Source organism: Phyllobates terribilis, unplaced genomic scaffold (genome assembly GCF_046119375.1).
Source record: "Phyllobates terribilis strain yellow unplaced genomic scaffold, ASM4611937v1 Scaffold_38__1_contigs__length_12584779, whole genome shotgun sequence".
NCBI classification, from domain to species: Eukaryota; Metazoa; Chordata; class Amphibia; order Anura; family Dendrobatidae; genus Phyllobates; species Phyllobates terribilis.
In genome coordinates this window covers 5,062,137-5,078,868 of record NW_027362798.1, presented here as the reverse complement: position 1 = coordinate 5,078,868, position 16,732 = coordinate 5,062,137, and the positions used below count along the sequence as shown (strand labels likewise).

General features: G+C 46.9%; 1 long non-coding RNA gene across 1 annotated transcript in view; it reads right to left on the bottom strand.

The window, feature by feature from the left end:
- Nucleotides 1–6,960: 6,960 nt before the first annotated feature.
- LOC141182960 (uncharacterized) overlaps nucleotides 6,961–16,732 on the bottom strand; it is a 56,296-nt gene continuing 46,524 nt past the window's right edge. The window contains exons 3-4 of the long non-coding RNA XR_012257984.1: nucleotides 8,911–9,042; nucleotides 6,961–8,058 (exon numbers count right to left, since the gene is read on the bottom strand). This is a non-coding gene — a long non-coding RNA (uncharacterized lncRNA). The remainder of the gene's footprint in view (nucleotides 8,059–8,910; nucleotides 9,043–16,732) is intronic.

Sequence of the window (16,732 nt, the reverse complement as noted above, 5' to 3'; positions counted from 1 at the left end):
CTCCTCTGTATAAATTAATCTAGTGGTGGGAAAATAAGTAGATAGGTAAATGGTCACTAAACCCATAGATGAATTCCCAGAGAGGTGTCATTTCCAAAATGGGGTCACTTCATGGGGGATTCTGCTGTTCTGGCACTTTTCAGAGGCGCTAAGTACCATAACTAAAGAATCCCCCCTGAAGTGACCCCATTTTGGAAATGACACCCCTCTGGGAATTCATCTATGGGTTTAGTGACCATTTTAACTCAATGGATGATTTCCAGAAACAAGCACACAATGGAAGGTTTAGATTCTGGAGAACCCCCCCCACCCCTGGAAATTAAGTGAGCTCTACTCGAATGTGTCATTCACTAAATGAACCAAATGTTTGAATGACAAAATGGGATACATTTTTACAGTTTAAAAACGTGGTTCTGTGTGGAAGATTTTAAAGCAGTCAGTGACGCATAAGGCTGGCAATGATGGTCATTGTGGGCAATAGTAGCGGGTATCACGCCTCATTCCTCTCTTAGTACGTACACGACATCTTTTCTGGGGGTTCCTTCTCGTTTCCGTTGCTGGAATAAGTGCAATAAAATGTCGCTTAGTGAGTCTTTTCACATCCTCAGATTCTAATGGATGAGCGGGGCTAACACTTTCAAAAACAAGATTTTCAATTACCTTTTCTTGATGATCAAGAAAAGGATCGGAATTTCCTGCTTTTTTGTACAACACAAAAGAATTGTATGTGGCCACCTGAAACAAATAAATAACCAACTTTTTATACCAGGTATAGGACTTTCTTTATACCTGGTATGGCTGTAGAACCTGGTCTGCAAGGTCCACACCCCCCATGTGTTTGTTGTAGTCAATGACTGACACAGGTTTTTGCTTCGGAGTGGTGGATCCTAGTTCTACAGTGGCCCTTGTGGCATCTGTGTGGATCGAGCTGAGGACAAAAATATCCCTCTTATCCCTATACTTCAGGGCAAGCAGCTCATATATGTGAAAAGCGGATGTGTATCCGGTTGAACTTTCGCACATTTTATAGAGCTTTATTCCAAACCTTGCCCTTTAAGATGTTATAAATTGCTTGAGGTGCAGTCTTCCTTTGAATTTTTACAAGGGACTCATCTATAGAAATATTTTGTGTTGGGGTGTAGAGCCTTCAGATTTTTTCTGACAAATTTTCAATGATGGGTCTAATTTTATATAACCTGTCATGTTCTGGGGCATTTCTGGGCAGGCATTGACTATTGTCGTTAAAATGCCAAAACCGCATGAGCATTTCATAACGGGTCCTAGGAAGAACGACTGAAAACATAGGGGTGGCTTGAACAGGGTGGTTGGACCAGTAGGATCGAATGCTCGGTTTTTTAACAAGCCCCATGGCAAATGTAAGTCCTAAATTTTTTTTGATTTCCGGGACATTAGTTGGTGTCCATAAATTTGCCCTAGCATAGTAAGATCGGGGATTCTGGCTTATGAATTGGGATGCGTATAAATTTGTTTGCACGACAATATGCTCTAGCAAGCTGTCTGTAAAAAACAAATTAAAAAAATGAATTGGTCCAAAATCTTCCACCTCCACATTTATACCAGGAATGGCGTTGAAATCAGGGCTGAATGGAGCAGCCGAATCCGAAGCCTCCCATCTGGGAAATGCTATATCACGTGGCAAAGCCCCTTGTACACTGGCGTGCGCCAATTCACTAGTAGAAGGGACAGCGCTTGTACTGGGCAGTGTTCCCTGATTTGGAGACGTTTCTCCAGTAGCGCTATTTGCCCCTATTGTTGTACTGGTCCTTGGGCTTGAGGATGGAACAGAATCACTGCTCATTTCTGAGCTCTCAGTGTCGCCGCTACTAAAGCCCTCAAAATCCATATCTCCATCTGAGATTGCACTGTCATCAGTGTCAGAACACAGCAGGGCATTCACCTCCTCTGCGGTATAAGTCTGACGGGCCATTTTATTTGTTTTTATATTTTTTGACTGGACTGGACTGACCGGACTGGACTGACCGGACTGACTGGACTTACCGGACTGGACTGGACTGACTGGACTGGACTGACCGGACTGGACTGACCGGACGGGACTGGACTGGACTGACCTGACAGGACTGACTGCCCTGACCTGACAGGACTGACTGTCTGACAGGACTGACTAACCCTAACCTAACTCTTACTTTCATTTTTTCTACTTTCACAGTGGCAAGGCTGACACAGCTCTTGTCACACTGTTTCTCCTCTGCTCTCTCACTGAGATCGGAGGGGAAACAGTGTATTTATCAGGCAGATCGCCCTCTCTGATTGGCTGGTGTGATGCTGACATCATCGAGACCTGAGCCACTCAGGTCTCAATGAGGTCAGAGGCCACAGCATCAGGATCCCCTCGCTGCTAAGGTATGTGGGGGTCTGGATCACCGACCACCGGCTGTCACTATCTTTTAAATGCCGCGATCGCTATGGATCGCTTCATCTAGAAGATAGGAACAGGTTAACATCATGGGGACCTGATCCAATCAGGTCCCCATGATCTCACATGTCAGAGCTATCGCTCTGCACCGGAACCGCAGCGCTTGCAGGACCCTGGGGGTCCTGAGCACTGCTGGACCACCCACCGTTTTTAAACGTCGGCGCTGCACAGAGCCCAGGCAGCGCTGACGTTTATGTACAGTGGGCGTTCCTGAACCGGTTAACAGATGGAGCATCATGTCCTTCAGACCACCACTTTTATGGCCTGGTATTATTGTAGCTTGGATTAGGGTATACAACAACCATGCTTTGTGCACTGCAGTCTACACTCGTCCAGTCCAGTCGGGCCTCCCTGACTGTTGGTCAGTAAGATATGTGTAAGTATTTTCTGTATGATATATTATTCTGCTGATACAACTAGTGAGACCTCCGGGCACAAAGATTTCATTCTTTTGTCTGAGTTAAATGCTTTGAAAAACATGATTCAATCCGAGCACCATATCTAAGGAGTCTCGCCACGTGAAGCTAGTTTCATGAAAACATGCCTCCATTTTTTACTTATTAAAGTGTTGTAGAAGGTCTGACCTCGTGTTTTTACCATAAACCAGAATCATTTTATAATAAATCTGCCAGATGCTGCGGGGGAAGAGATACTGGCACCATGCCTGCCCTGTGCATCAGTAATCACAGGACACCCCTATAAATATCTGACATAAAAGGACATTGAACATTAACTGAACAAAATGTACAGCAATTCTTTCTATCTCTGTATGCCCCTGAAGAAAATCATTCTACATATTCGCATATTTAAGTGACCCTCCACAGGAGCATCATTATGAACCCTAAGGTGTCATTACAGGGGTCTCATGGTCATCAGCTAGAACATTGAAACAAATGATGGGACATGTGAAATGTAATCCTTCTTACATGGGACATGTAGACCACCTTCCATTTATCCTGCGGCCTATAGTTATACGGAGCTATTCTGTAGTAGGTGTGTAGATATTGTGATCTTTTGGCCACTTTACCTGCATACAAATCTACTTCTGTATTTCTGTGCTCCAGCTCTGTGTGCTGCTTGGTCTGGAATACGTGAGCTGCGGGGACTTTAACACCTTCCTTCTGGAGAAGGGGCAGCTTGACATCCCCAGCGCAAGGTACATTTTATGTTACCTACAAACCTGATCATAACTGTATAGAAATGTCTAGCATTGATCCGTTCACTTCCCTGCTGTATTATCTGCCTTTGGGTTCTTCTGGTGTTTTTAATATAAAAAATATTGTAGGTTGCAGCGAAATTAACCAGAACATTGACAGAAATCTGAGTGGCCTCATTATTCTTCAGTGGGATCTGGCAGGATTTGTTGTATGTTCTGCATATGGTCATCTTGTTCTAATCGTCTAGTCAATGTAGATAATATTGGCTGGAAGCAATATCTTTGTGTTTCTTGTCTTCTCCTCGGAAAGTTACACTCATTCATGTCTTTCTGTCAGATTCTATGCCGCTGAACTGGTCTGTGGAATCCAGTACCTCCACTCCAAGGGCGTCATCCACAGAGACCTCAAGCCCGAGAACATCTTGGTGGCTGAAACGGGCCATATTAAGATCACAGATTTCGGTCTCGCAATTGACAACATGCATGGAGACCGAACAGCCACCGAATACGCTGGGACTGCCGGTTACATGGCTCCTGAGGTGGGATAATAGTGCTTTCCTATTTAGTTTTCACTAAAATTACAGTCCATGGGAATGTTAACATTTTGACCTTTTTGTTCTCTCTTCCATGACAGATTTTTGCTGGCGAGGAGTATAACGCCGGGTAGACTGGTATTCTCTTGGTGTCATCTTAAAAGATATGGTTACCAGTGAGTGTACGTTCCATCTGACACTCGATGAGGCATCCTCCGGCATTGATGACATCATTAAACAGGTCAGTATAGTTCCAGGTTATTAGTACTAGGGGTTGTACAATATTCATTTAAATGGTGAAGTTGTGAGAATGTTTTATTGCCTCTACCGCTTACCTTCATGGGTTTTACTTTATTGTTTTTAGCTCCTACAGAAAGATCCAGCCAGACGCTTAGGAGTCCATGGTAACATCCGAGAGCACGTGTTTTTCCAGTGTATTGATTGGGTCTCTGTGGAAGCCCTGAAAGTGCCTCCACCACACATCCCTGTAGTAAGTATATGGCCAGATCACATTGCACCTCTGTTAAGTATTAGTTAGCGCTGACACTTAGGCTATGTGCCCACGATGCAGAAATGCTCAGGATTTTTTCCTGAGCGTTTCTGCATCTCCCTGGCAGAAAAAAACGCATGCGGATTGTACATGCGGATCGTACATGCGGATCGTACATGCGGATCGTACATGCGGATCGTACTTGCGGATCGTACTTGCGGATCGTACTTGCGGATCGTACATGCGTTTTTCCTGCCGGAGACATGCGGAAATGGAGCGTTATTCACTGACATTTCCGCATGCGGATTGTACATGTGGATTGTACATGCGGATCGTACATGCGGATTGTACGTGCGGATCATACATGCGGATTGTACATGCGCATTGTACATGCGTTTTTCCTGCCAGGGACATGCGGATGTGAAGCGTTCTTCACATGCATTTCCGCATGCGGATTGACAAGCGCTTTCCAAGCGATTTTAGCATCACTTGGAAAGTGCTTGTGACAACTAGGTCACACTATATAAATCCATGCAAACTGCATGGATTTATATAGTGTGACCCGAGAGAGTGGTTAAAAATAAAAAAAAAACAAATGTATACTTACCCTCCGATGGCCCGCGCTGGCTTGCTTCGCTCGGTGCCGGCACTTTGCAGTGGATTGAAAGACCTGCCGATGTCAGCGTCGCATGACCCATCACATGACTCTGACATCAGCGCAGGTCCTTCAATCCACTGCAAAGTGCTGGGAAGCAAGTAGGAGCGCAGCGCGGGCCGCCGGAAGGTAAATATACATTTATTTAATGGTGCCTGGGTCCGGAGGAGAGTCTCCTCTCCTCTAGTCCTGGGTACCATCCGCACATTAGAACGCACCAATTACGCAAGTACAGATGCAGTCTTGCGGAATTGGCGCGTTCTAATGCAAGTCAATGGCGGCGATAAATGCTGCATTTCCGCAAAATAATTGGTAGTGCTGCATTTTTTTCCGTAATGATAATCCACAGCGGATTATCATTGCTGCCCTTCTACCATGCGTTTTTAATGCGTTTCCGCAGCTGCAAAAACGCTGCAGAAACGCATTAAAAACGCATCGTGGGCACACAGCCTAACATTGGAAAATCAACATCATCCAGAGCTGCTGGTCCTGGTCTGATGGTCCAGATCATTTCATATCATCCTTCTCCAGAACGTTTGAGATTTTGGTAATAATTATTTTTTTGTTTGTTTTATAGCCATCTAAAGCTCATCACCGTTCTCGACCACACCATCTGGAGAAATTAGAAGCAGCAGAGGCCAAAAAGTCACCTCTATCAGCAAAGGACCAGGCCATGTTCAAGGGATTTTCTTTTGTCAACTTGGAAACCCTTGACAAGACACCAGCTCCATAGTCATCAGAGCCAGCTGTCTTCCTCAGCCTCCAGTAGACCTTGAAGAACTGAAGATTGGACATCACTTTGATGATCATCTGAAAGCACTGCTGGAATGAAGATGACCATGGATACGACACTGAGGGACCCAAAACACAGACCCCAAAGATGAAGAAGCCAGACAATGTAATCATGCGCTGGCAGTAAGTATAAGCGCCACAACATCTGCGCTTCACTATACTCATAGGCATGTGCAGAACATTTTACCTTAACTGGTAATTGGATTTCCTCTTGCTCATAACAGCTCCAGTCTTTGGTGCTGTCTTGGGCTAAGAAGAAATAACATGGTGTGCGATGGCCGGCTATTAAGGGGAGGAAGGAGGCCGGATTTTTTTTTTAACTAACATTGCACATGTCTATGATCATTTTTACCATTACCAGTAGTAAGATTTCCTCACACTCATGAAAGTGCTGTCATGGGTGTCGGGAAGAGGTGTGTGATGGCCGGCTATTAAGGGGAGGAAAGAGGCCGGATTTTTTTTTTTAAATTAGCAGTTAATAATGAAGATAAGCATAGCAATGACAGAGGATCCCAATATATGACACCAAAGACAGAGATGCCAGCAGATCTACTCATACGCTGGCAGTAAGTATAAGCGCCACAACATCTGCGCTTCATTATACTCATAGACATGTGCAGAACATTTTACCTTAACTGGTAATTGGATTTCCTCTTGCTCATAACAGCTCCAGTCTTTGGTGCTGTCTTGGGCTAAGAAGAAATAACATGGTGTGCGATGGCCGGCTATTAAGGGGAGGAGGAGGAGGCCAGATTTTTTTTTAACTAACATTGCACATGTCTATGATCATTTTTACCAGTAACAGTAGTAAGATGACTTCTGAGACCCAGCAACAAAATTTCCCCAAAAAGTCCCATGTAATAAGGACAACATACAGAATTTAACCAAAACTCCTTTTAATGGTTAGAGGTCGATCACAGCCAAAAAGGACGTGCTCAGCGCGTAACTGGTATAAAACCCGGTTAAGGCACTATTGGCCAGCTGAAACGGGTACAAATCCATATTCCACTGCCGGACTCCCGGCGCATATCATACTTCATACTGGAGAAAAACATCAAGATAGAGCAAATGACTGCTGCTGTGACTTAAATACAGAACAACCAAATAATACCAACAAAACACACTGTACATGGGAAAAAAGGGGAGGGGTGGTGGGAAACGCAGACTGCGGGTCCCATGCTTGTGTGGAGAGAGGCAGGAAGAGGCAGGGTCTGGACTTATAAAGAGGGGAAGAGGGAGGAAGAAGAGGATTATTGGGTGAAAGCCAGGAGGAGAGGAGAAAAAGAACATGGGACACACAATTTAACCCCTTCAGCAGGGCACAGCAGTCAAGGGGCATTCAATTAAAGATTGGCGTGCCCTGCAAATGACCGCCAAGGAGGAGCGGAGTATTTATACTGCGCTCCGACCCCCACCCATTTGGTACAAAGCCTGTTCTATGCTATCCTGGAGACCGGAGAGAAAAATATCCAGCCCTATTTCCGTCAGATGGACACCATCGGGTAGCATAAGACTGGAATTGTCTCCCTCAAGTTGGTGATGCCTCATGACCACTCCGGCCTTAAAACGGATAAAGCGGGACAAGCGGGCATTAAGCGTGCGCCGAGAACGTTCAACTGCCGCCGCATCTCTCGCGCCCTCGTGACATGACCTCTGACCAAATCAGAGTAAGCTCTGGAAAAAGTCTGTGGAATTTATCCACGTCGGAGTGCATGATTGTGAGGAGTTCCGCTAGGTGAAAGGAGCAGAGATCATTCCCTCCCGCATGCAGAACTAGAATTAAGGGAGAGGAAGCAGTCTGAGCTATCCGCACCACCTCGGGAAGAACCTGAGGCCAGGTCAAGCCTCTTATTCCTCTCCAAAAAACGTTGATGCCGTGGAACCCAAGACCTCTGTCACCTGGTCGACGTTCTGCTCTTTGGGGTGCCCAGAAGATGTAGGAGTGGCCCAGTATCCTCACTGTGTGTTTTACACCACCTATGAAGAGATAATAAAGTTAGTGAAGCAATAAATTTGGTCTGATATATCTTGCAAAACAGGAGGAACGCCATCTACCAATGCGCTGGATCTCGGAGTTAGGCAAACCAGCACGGGCTGCTTCGGTAGCAGCTCCTATCCTAAAGGAGTACGTACCAAATACCTTGAGAGGAAGGCCTACGAAAGCTAAACATTTCCGAAAAAGGGATTGAAATTGAAAAACCGTAAGAGGAGACCCATCCTCATGTGAGAAAAAGGAGTCACCAGATCGCCAGAACGATAAGTAATTATTAACAAGGGTTAAAGGACAAATAGGACCGGGGATGGCTAGAAGGGGAATCCATGAACAAATACCGGACGGGTCAATTTTCGATTTCCGAAAGCGGATACGGAGACCTCGGTCACAGGGAGTGACACCATCATACTGGAGTCCTCCTGAAGTGCGCTTGGATGGGGACACCAATTCATTAATGCGCAAAGCACCAAAAAACGCGAGTCAAAAAGCGGCATAGAGTAGAGCAGACTTGAAAGGAGAAGAGAAGACAGCGGGAGTGGAGTTGATTAGGCGGGTAAGTAAACTGAAAGAAATGGGCCGTCTGTTCTCCTGACGAGTGTGCTCCCTCCTCCAACCCCTAATAGCCTGCCGAATGATGAAAACCTTAGTAGCATCGTTCCAACCCAAGAGGCGAAAATAAAAACCGAGACCAGATAGGCGGTTCTGTGCAACGGCTCCTGAAACACCCATGCTGCGCAAGTAAAGTAAATATTCGATTGTGACCTCCAGACGGGCAGCGTCGGATGCTGCTGCTGATCTATCCCCAAATAGGTTATGCCACTCATTCCATGCCTTACCGTAAGAACGCCATGTAGACAAGGCCACTGAAGATCTCACCAACTCCATCAATCCTTCTCTACCACCTCCCACATGAGGGATGGGCATGGATGTCCCTCCTCTTTGGCCGCGGGGAAACATTCCCGGAATTTCTGCCAATCGAAACGAGAAAGAGAATCAGCAATGACATTATTTGTACCCGGAACATGGCGGGCTTAAACCAGATGTTTAAACTTAAGCATTTTAATACCAGGAATCTGAGTAATTTGATAACCAGGGGAGATGAGGATGACAAGTGATTTATGGCGTGTACAATACTCATATTGTCAGTCCAATAACAGATCCGTTTATCCCTGAGGGATGGGCCCCATAAAGAAATGGCTGTGATGATAGGAAATAACTCTAACCAAGTAAGGTTTTTAACCCAGCCCTCAGTGCACCAAGATTCTGGCCAAGGTTCGGCACACCATTGGTCTCCAAAAATGACACTGAAACCAGTAGATCCAGCGGCATCGGAAAAAAAGGGAGAGATCCTCATTAGTCAATTCCGATGACTAAAAGCATGTATATCCATTATAGGACAAGAGGAACTCCTTCCCAACCAGCAAGTCTGCTTTCAAAGGAGTTTTTTTCTGAATTCTATGATGGGGAAGCTTGATGCTTTTGGTCGAGAGGGATAAACGTCTGGAAAAAATTCTCCCCATAGGCATTACTGTGCAAGCAAAGTTAAGGAGGCCTAGCATGGACTGCATTTGACATAGTGTTACTTTGAGGACAGAACAGAATCCTTCAATCTGGGACAGCAATTTTGACCTTTTTTCTGAGGGAAGACGAAAAACCATGGCAACGGAATCAATCTCAATTCCTAAAAAGGATAGCGAAGTAGTAGCAAAAGTTTTTCACTGGATAAGGGAACGCCAAAATGCGTCGCGAAAAAAATAAAATTGTCCAGCAAAAATTGACAGGACCTGGAATCTGGTGGTCCCACAAAAAGAAAATCGTCAAGATAATGGATTATAGCGGAGGAACCTGTTTCATACTTAACCACCCATTCTAGGAAAGAACCAAATAATTCAAAATAATAGCAAGAGATGGAACAACCCATGGGAAGGCAGGTAGATCTCACATCACCGTTACTTTCTGAGTAGCAACGTCTTCGGAAAGTTTATGAAGCTACATTTACAGAAAACATGGGTCCACTGGCTTTACTAAACGCCATCTACAAATTCGAGCTTCAAGATTTGGAGAGGTGTGTATTGTAAGAATTTTTATCACCCAACCACTTTGAGTAGCAGAAGGAGAGATAGCATTAGCAAACTCTCAAGAACTATCTGCATTCTACAATGAGGGAACAACGGTTAAACAGCCGAGCCCTTCTGTCAATTGAACATGAGCTCGCCAGACACCTGAATTTTAAAGACCTGATAAAGAATTTTTCTAACCAGCAGGTAAAACGACTGCCTGTTCCATACATGTAAATTTGCATCTTCACATCTTCTACATGTAGCCAGTTTTACATTAGTGTGTTATTGCCATGTATGTTCCCCTGTATTATGGATGAGTGTCCTAGCCTGACTGCGGGATTACTGACCCAAAGTCCTAGCATTAGACAGATGTAACAGATCGGATAGTGATGTTTCAGTTCTGAGACCTGCACCTGACTGACCCTGCGATGCACTATCGGTACCCCAGATGGGAATACCCATTTAATATTAGGGCTCAGTTTTTAGGATAGAGCGCACTATTGTTTGTTGTTCTTGAATTTATGGAAATACGTCTTTATTATTATGGTTCATTTCCTTAGATCGTGTGCAAAACTGTTTGTTGTTTTAATATGTTTTCTGACCTCACAAAATGACATTATTTTCATTGTATTAATTGGTTATACGTTTTGTCTTTGTTTTGTTACATTATAATTTTGCACTTTACACAATTGACCAAAGGATTTAACTAAATGACTCTTATGAAAAATAGATTTAATTAGTGAAATGTTTAGTGGGAATGTTTTACAAAACTTTTATGTTAAGGGCATTGACCATGCTCTGGTTATTCTTAACCAATGTGTGTGTGAGACGAATAAAAGGCCCTTAATGCAGAAATTCAACATAGAAATATAGTCTATTTCCCATATTTCGTATTTAGTGCCGAAGTTCAAGAAAGACCATAATACTAAGTGCCTTATCATCATCTCAAACACATTGGTCAAGAATAACCAGAAAATTGCCAATCCTTTTAATCATAGTTTAACGTTTTGGAAGAATTTACTTTAAAGTTTGTCACCCCTTATATCATAAATAATAAATAAACAGAAATTGCTTTTCTAATAGAATAACACGTCCAGAAGAGATTCCTTTTCAGCAGTCACCTCATTATCATAGCTAGCAGGATTCCAATGAGAGATAACAGAATCCACCATTCACATTAGGTCGTGTCACAGCTCACCTCTTCCCCTTTCCTGCACAATGACATCTGCATGTCACTAAACATGAGAACATGTATAGAAAACTCTCCCTAGGAATTAGAGTCCTCTATTTTGTCTTGTGATATATATACATCCATATGTCTATTGTTCATATCTCCAAACAGGCAAGACAGCAGATTGCCATAAATGTACAGAAAGCAGGATACAATAATCTGAAGTCAGAAATACAGATTATAAAAAAATTATCACAATCTGGTTTCAATTAGTTTAAAAAATGTACGTCACTCATTCCCTTAAAGAAAAATAAGCAAAATATACCTAAAAAGAATATTGGATAGTTTAAGAAATGTTTAATAGGTTAGAGTAGAGTAGGGCCCTGCCAAAAGAGTCTACCTTGTCGTGGTGGCAGGCTTAAAAAATCTTTTGGCCAAAACAAAAGCTGATGGCTGTGTATGTGATATGGTGTTCGATGGGAACTGTTTATGTGTGATTGGTGAAACCGAGGTGCAGAAGCAGAGTTTTTCCAAGAGTGGGAGGTGGGACGGTGGAAAGTTTGAGGGGTGGAGGCGGGGCTGGTGTGGAGTCTTAAGGGTGCCCGGAAATGTTGCCAGTATGGGGTGCTGAAATTCCTGGTGGCAGCCCTGCTTCAGTATGTAGCAAAAATCACAGTCTCCTACTCTCCACAGGCATGTGTTCAAAGGAGTATGTTACGGATCCGGGTGGTGGAACCTCTGTGCTGCGGTGCAAGGAGGGACCAGAGGGGCGTAAGTAGCTGTCAACTCGGACTGACGAAGGTCATACGGCGGCTCAATCGACTCCGTGACCAGGGAAGGACCGAGCAGAGAGACCAGGTGCTACTCTGGGACCGAACTTGTATGAGAGCAGGTGACTTCCACGGGTCAGAAGGCAGGGACTGACCGGTACAGCAGATGAGCACGGCAGGCAGGCTGACGGGTGATCCGGGTAGGCGGACTGGCAGACACAGCAGGTAACAAGCAGGAGCCTCCAGATAGGCTGGCTGGTAGGCACGGCAGGTAACAGGCAGGTGCTTCCAGGTAAGCAGGCGGGCAAGGCCCATAGACAGACTGGCGGGCTGGACTTGTAGTCAGGCTGGCGGGCTGGACTTGTAGTCAGGCTGGCGGGCTGGACTTGTAGTCAGGCTGGCGGGCTGGACTTGTAGTCAGGCTGGCGGGCTGGACTTGTAGTCAGGCTGGCGGGCTGGACTTGTAGTCAGGCTGGCGGGCTGGACTTGTAGTCAGGCTGGCGGGCTGGACTTGTAGTCAGGCTGGCGGGCTGGACTTGTAGTCAGGCTGGCGGGCTGGACTTGTAGTCAGGCTGGCGGGCTGGACTTGTAGTCAGGCTGGCGGGCTGGACTTGTAGTCAGGCTGGCGGGCTGGACTTGTAGTCAGGCTGGCGGGCTGGACTTGTAGTCAGGCTGGCGGGCTGGACTTGTAGTCAGGCTGGCGGGCTGGACTTGTAGTCAGGCTGGCGGGCTGGACTTGTAGTCAGGCTGGCGGGCTGGACTTGTAGTCAGGCTGGCGGGCTGGACTTGTAGTCAGGCTGGCGGGCTGGACTTGTAGTCAGGCTGGCGGGCTGGACTTGTAGTCAGGCTGGCGGGCTGGACTTGTAGTCAGGCTGGCGGGCTGGACTTGTAGTCAGGCTGGCGGGCTGGACTTGTAGTCAGGCTGGCGGGCTGGACTTGTAGTCAGGCTGGCGGGCTGGACTTGTAGTCAGGCTGGCGGGCTGGACTTGTAGTCAGGCTGGCGGGCTGGACTTGTAGTCAGGCTGGCGGGCTGGACTTGTAGTCAGGCTGGCGGGCTGGACTTGTAGTCAGGCTGGCGGGCTGGACTTGTAGTCAGGCTGGCGGGCTGGACTTGTAGTCAGGCTGGCGGGCTGGACTTGTAGTCAGGCTGGCGGGCTGGACTTGTAGTCAGGCTGGCGGGCTGGACTTGTAGTCAGGCTGGCGGGCTGGACTTGTAGTCAGGCTGGCGGGCTGGACTTGTAGTCAGGCTGGCGGGCTGGACTTGTAGTCAGGCTGGCGGGCTGGACTTGTAGTCAGGCTGGCGGGCTGGACTTGTAGTCAGGCTGGCGGGCTGGACTTGTAGTCAGGCTGGCGGGCTGGACTTGTAGTCAGGCTGGCGGGCTGGACTTGTAGTCAGGCTGGCGGGCTGGACTTGTAGTCAGGCTGGCGGGCTGGACTTGTAGTCAGGCTGGCGGGCTGGACTTGTAGTCAGGCTGGCGGGCTGGACTTGTAGTCAGGCTGGCGGGCTGGACTTGTAGTCAGGCTGGCGGGCTGGACTTGTAGTCAGGCTGGCGGGCTGGACTTGTAGTCAGGCTGGCGGGCTGGACTTGTAGTCAGGCTGGCGGGCTGGACTTGTAGTCAGGCTGGCGGGCTGGACTTGTAGTCAGGCTGGCGGGCTGGACTTGTAGTCAGGCTGGCGGGCTGGACTTGTAGTCAGGCTGGCGGGCTGGACTTGTAGTCAGGCTGGCGGGCTGGACTTGTAGTCAGGCTGGCGGGCTGGACTTGTAGTCAGGCTGGCGGGCTGGACTTGTAGTCAGGCTGGCGGGCTGGACTTGTAGTCAGGCTGGCGGGCTGGACTTGTAGTCAGGCTGGCGGGCTGGACTTGTAGTCAGGCTGGCGGGCTGGACTTGTAGTCAGGCTGGCGGGCTGGACTTGTAGTCAGGCTGGCGGGCTGGACTTGTAGTCAGGCTGGCGGGCTGGACTTGTAGTCAGGCTGGCGGGCTGGACTTGTAGTCAGGCTGGCGGGCTGGACTTGTAGTCAGGCTGGCGGGCTGGACTTGTAGTCAGGCTGGCGGGCTGGACTTGTAGTCAGGCTGGCGGGCTGGACTTGTAGTCAGGCTGGCGGGCTGGACTTGTAGTCAGGCTGGCGGGCTGGACTTGTAGTCAGGCTGGCGGGCTGGACTTGTAGTCAGGCTGGCGGGCTGGACTTGTAGTCAGGCTGGCGGGCTGGACTTGTAGTCAGGCTGGCGGGCTGGACTTGTAGTCAGGCTGGCGGGCTGGACTTGTAGTCAGGCTGGCGGGCTGGACTTGTAGTCAGGCTGGCGGGCTGGACTTGTAGTCAGGCTGGCGGGCTGGACTTGTAGTCAGGCTGGCGGGCTGGACTTGTAGTCAGGCTGGCGGGCTGGACTTGTAGTCAGGCTGGCGGGCTGGACTTGTAGTCAAGCTGGCGGGCTGGACTGGTAGTCAGGCTGGCAGCAGTACCTGAGGGCTGAAGCAGAGTTTAACACACAAAGCTACAACCTTGCATGGGCACCTCCATCTTGGAGGAGGTGCCTTTTATATGAGAGGTCCTCCGGTCATTGGCCGGGGACTCCTTAGGACGGCGTGCGCGGCCCCTTTAAGAGGGCGCCCTAAGCACAATGCCCGGGAAGCTGCGCGCCGGCAGAAGCAGGAGCGCCGGAGGAAGCCGGGCGGGGAGCGCGGCGGTAAGAGGGGCGGCGTCTCTGCCTGTCAAGGCGCAGAGACACCGATACTACAGAGTATTGTCATGACAAGCACTGGGGTGTTCAGAAAACCTCAAGCTGTCATGACAACCCATTGGCACCCCACAATCATGATGCAGGGACAGTTAGAACAGTGTGCCCCACCTGGACCAGTCACTGTAAATTCTGCCATCACAGATTGTTAGCGGCATATAACAGGTTAACGGCCGCTTCCCTCCACTCGCAACTGTTAGAGGCAGATGATGGCTGAATAATGCAGCCATCATTTGTCGGCTCAGTTCCCAAGTCCACATCAAAGAACGGGACCTGGGATTTGTATTATTTTTTTCTATGAACCGTTTTGTTTTTTACTTTTGTCCCTTTACAGAACGTGAACCTGGTTGAGCTTTATTGCACGATGCTGCGAGGCATGATTTACAATTGCAGCTGTGGGGGCCATTGTGTAGAGTTGGTTGACTAAAAGAGCCCCCTACCTTTATTTGACAACCTAGATGCCACTGATACTATAGGTTGCGGCATCAAAGGCGTTAATTAAAGATAACAGCTAGGATCACAGACATTGACTGCTCAGTTCCTGCGGGAGCCCCTCAGTGATCCAGCTGGAATGGTGCCAGCACCGGAGGTGAGTATAGCTCCTATTATTTTACTTTGTGGAAACATAGTGATTGAGAAGGGTTGGTCCTAGTAGTGAACATCAGAGAGAGACTTGCGGCCTAGCCGGAAAACCCAGTGATCTCTGCTAGGGCCAGAGCTTCATAGAAAACTTACATGGAAACTCACACGACTGGGCACACCACCTTTGTGAAGAGAACATTAACGTTAAATAGTGAAAGACTTTCTCTGCTATCCCAAGCTTACTGTTATTAGTTCTACTGTTGATTTGCCTTGTTACTAATACTTTATAGAGTATAAAGTATATACTTGAGGATAAGCCAACTTTTTCAGCACACTGAACTCATCATCTTTCCTTCATCTCGCATATCTTCCCCACCTGATCTTTCTATCACAATAAATGACATCACACTTTCCCCTGTCCCCGGAGTAACCCTTGACTCTGCCCTGTCCTTCAAACCCCACATCCAAGCTCTTGCCACCTCCTGTGGCCTCCAGCTCAAAAGTATTCCCAGAATCCATCCTTTCCTCAACCCTCAATCTACTAAACTGCTTGTTCATGCCCTCATCATCTCCCGCCTCGACTACTGCAACACCCTCCTCTGTGGCCTACCTGCTAACACTCTCGCACCCCTCCAGTCCATCCTCAACTCTGCTGCTCGACTAGTTCATCTCTCGCCTCACTATTCCTCTGCTACCCCCCTTTGCAAATACCTTCACATGCTAATAATAATAATAATAAAAAGTAATTTTTCATTTAACTTTGCATGAAGCCCTGTGGGTTATACAAAATTTCTGAATACGGTTTTGAATATTTTGAGGTGTATACATGACATATAGATCCCTCAAAATCTTTTCAAATGTGTAGATGGTCCTGAAAAACTGAGGGATGGGACATTTCATTGGCATACAAAGTTCAAAGTTCAAAAATGAGACTTTTTCTAAATATTTGTCAAATTTCCGATATTTTTTATATAAATGTCTATCATATTGACCTAAATTTACCACGAACATAAACTACAATGTGTTAAGAAAAAAATTATTACCACATAAAATGGCACATATTAGTTTAAAAAATTTGGCTTGGTCAGGAAAGTAAAAACTACCTTAAGTGGGAAGGGGTTAAAGAGTTATTCCCAATATATGTAATAACTCTGAAGTGGAGCAGACTCCACAATACAAACTGTTTATTTTATTAAAATAAATACATTTCTTAGACCTGATGAGGCTTGTTTGGTTGCATTAAAAATCCACTTGCTTTTGAGCCGAAACATTGGCACCTGTTCACACGGGCCAATAAATACACCATTTTTTATGTAATTTTCTATTAAGTGCTACCATCT